General features: G+C 37.3%; 1 pseudogene; it reads left to right on the top strand.

Annotated features, from left to right (window-relative positions):
* The first annotated feature begins 2,263 nt into the window (after positions 1 to 2,263).
* Positions 2,264 to 2,899, top strand: LOC143594104 (secreted RxLR effector protein 161 pseudogene; annotated as a pseudogene).
* Positions 2,900 to 3,460: the final 561 nt, after the last annotated feature.

Raw genomic sequence — 3,460 nt, forward strand, 5'->3', positions numbered from 1 at the left:
GTGAAGGTGCTGATGTTTTTATGGCTCATGATGAAAGAACAACCAAAGATATTTGGTTCTTGGATAGCGGATGTTCTAATCACATGACATGTAAAAAACACCTGTTTACTGAGATAGATTTGTCCAGGAAGGTTAAAGTATGAATGGAGAATGGTAAGAAGATACAGTTAGAAGGAAAGGTGTTGTGAAGCTTGAAGCCATGACCGAAAAACAGAATTGATCGGTGATGTGCAATATGCGCCTGAACTGGATTATAATCTTTAAGTGTGGGGAACTGATGACAGCTAGTCACAAGTTACTATATGATGAAGGTGTATGCACCATCACTAATAAGAATAAAGGGAAGGCGGTTTGCACTATTCCTATGTCAAGAAATTAAACTTTCCTTCTTGATGTCACACAAACCACTACTGTTAGCCTCTCCGTTGTAAGCGATAACACACTTGTGTGGCATTTAAGATATGGACATTTAAATGAGAGAAGTTTGCATGATCTGAGTACAAAAGGCATGGTGTATGGGTTGCCATCTGTTAAAAGTTGGAAAGTTCATGAAGGCTGTGTAGAAGGGAAAAAGACACGAGATGAATATCCTCACCATGCATCAAGAACAACTCAATTGCTTGACTTGTTCACGCTAATGTGTGTGGTCCTATGCCGGTCAAATCCTTGGGAGGTAACGAGTATTTCTTATTGTTTACTGATGGTCTTAGTAGATTTACTTGGGTCTAGTTTATCAGTGATAAATCTGGATTATTCAACAAGTTCAAGTTATTTAAGGAAAAAGTTGAAACAGAACCCGGGTTAAAAATTAAGGCTTTACAAACCATTCGGGGAGGTGAGTTTATATTTAATGAGTTTATGAGATATTGTGAAGTTACGGGGATAAGAAGGGATCTAACTACTCCTTATACTCCACAACAGAAAGGAGTATTGGAGAGGAAGAATCGAACACTAGTTGATCTGGTAACTAGTATGCTGCACCAAAAATCTCTAAGTAAAGTTTTTTTGGACTGAAGCACTTGCCACAGCTGTATATATTAGGAACTTGTCTCCTACAAGAGTTGCTGATAAAAGAACACCACATGAAGTTGGTATGGTCATAAAGCTCCTGTTCATCATCTCAAAGTGTTTGGTTGTGTTGCATACGGGTTAATACCGAAGCAACATAGAAAGAAGTTCGATTGCAAGACAAAAAAAAATGTATTTACTGGTTACTCCCCTAAATGAAAAGCTTATCGTTTATATGATCCCAAAACCAAAAATGTTGTGATAAGTAGGGATGTAACTTTTGATGAGTTAGCAAAGTGGAACTCAAAGGGTGAAGGTAAACATGAACTAAGCAATGACTTGATAAGTAGTATCGGTGACACAAGTGGTAATTCAAGATATGACTACACCCCTTCAAGTGACGAGTCAGAAGAGCAGCAGTAAATAACGCACCTAGATCTAATATGGAAGAAGTGATGACCCATGGGCAAACTCATTCAAAAACAAGGTCAAGTTCACAAATTGAAACTCCTCCGAGTAAAACTCCCAAGGTACGATCTCTAGCCAATGTGTATATGAACATACAAGTCCTATGGAAGATTTTGAGGTATGTTAACTTGCTCTCTCTTCCATGGAACAATATTCATTTGATGATGCAGTGATACACCAAGAATGGGTAGAGGCAATGAACGCTGAATTGTTGGCCTTAAGAAGGCATAACACATGGTCGTTGACAGAATTACTAGATGGCAAACATCCTATAGGACTAAAGTGGGTTTACAAGTTGAATTTTGGTGCCAATGCTGAAGTACAAAAGCACAAGGCTCGGTTGGTAGTTAAAGGATATGCACAAGAGTATGGGGTGGATTATGAAGAGACCTTCTCACCCGTTCCTTGATTTGAAACCATTCGTGTAATAATTTCATTGGCTTCTCAACAAGGGTGGAAACTATCCAGTTTGACGTGAAATCGGCTTTCCTAAACGGGCATCTTCAAAAAGAAGTATATGTTGTACAACCTCCGGGTTTTGAAATTGAAGGGCAAGAACACAAAGTATACTGCACAAGGCACTTTATGGGCTAAAGCAAGCCCCAAGGGCATGGTATGAGCATGTTGACACGTATTTACAATGCCATGGTTACATACAAATTAAAAGTGAGCCAACAGTTTACACTAAAATGGTTAATACTACTGAACTAATCATAGTATGCTTGTATATGATGATATAATCTATATTAGTTCATCCAAGGAACTATTGTGCGAATTTAAAGCAAAGATGATCGGTGAATTTGAAATGACTGATCTTGGAAAGCTAACATATTTCCTTGGTTTGGAAGTGGTACAAGGAAAGAATGGTGTGTTTGTGTCACAACAAAAATATGCAACTGATCTGCTAAATAAGTTTGGAATGGGTAAGTGTAGAGCAGCTGTCACCCCTATGAATATTGGTGAGAAGTTACAAATTATTGATACAAGTAATCTGGTTGATGAGAGGATATTTAGAAGTTTGGTTGGTGGTCTCTTGTATTTAACTCATACAAGACCTGAGTTAGCCTTCTCAGTTGGAAAGATATCAAGATACAAGCATAAGCCAGCTGCATGTCACTTTGGAGCAGCAAGAAGAATTTTAATTTATGTTGCAGGCTCAACTGATTATGGTTTGTGGTATGAACATGGGATGGAAGTAAATTTGGAGGGCTACACAGACAGTGATCGGGCAAATTCCATCGATGATACGAAGAGTATCTCAGCATTTGTGTTCTCCATTGCTACTAGAGCAGTCTCATGGAGTTCAAGAAAGAAATATGTAGTTGCCCTTTCATCTACCGAAGCAGAATTTGTGGCTGAAAATGGTGCAGCTTGTCAAGCTATATGGTTAACAAAGCTTTTAAGTGAGCTCGGGTACACATAAGAAAAAGCAACCAAAAATTATTGTGTTAATTTATAAGCAATTTATTTATCAAAGAATGCAGCCCTTCACAAGAGATGTAAGCATATTGAAATCAAGTATCATTGTATCAAGGATCTAGTTGATGCAAGTTTAATTGAGCTCAAGGCATGTGATACTCAAGAACAAGTTGCTGACTTGTTAACAAAGGCCATTGGAACTGAGTATTTTATTATTTACTATCAAAATTGGGAGTTAGGAAGTTTGAATTAAGAGAAGGTGTTGGAGATTATCCAAACTTGAAGTAATCGTTGGAGTTTAAGGATGATTTTAGAAGCCAAAATTTACTGAGTCTGTTGCTAGTTTTTAGTTACATGTTTATGTTTTTTGTTTAATAGAATGAGTCTGTTAGTTTCTAATTTAGTCGTATGTTTACGTTTATGAACGTTGCGTGTTGTTGCCTATTTAAGGTTGTTTTTCATTGAACAAGAATCATCCAACCTTTCGATTAAACTTTTGTTATACACTCTTTGATCCAACATGACTAACCTAATTATCTTCAACAGTGGTTTTTTTTCCTACTCA

The sequence above is a fragment of the Bidens hawaiensis genome, unplaced genomic scaffold, assembly GCF_021521415.1.
Source record: "Bidens hawaiensis isolate Kalapana, Puna unplaced genomic scaffold, B.hawaiensis_p1.1 tig00043077_1, whole genome shotgun sequence".
Taxonomy (NCBI): Eukaryota; Viridiplantae; Streptophyta; class Magnoliopsida; order Asterales; family Asteraceae; genus Bidens; species Bidens hawaiensis.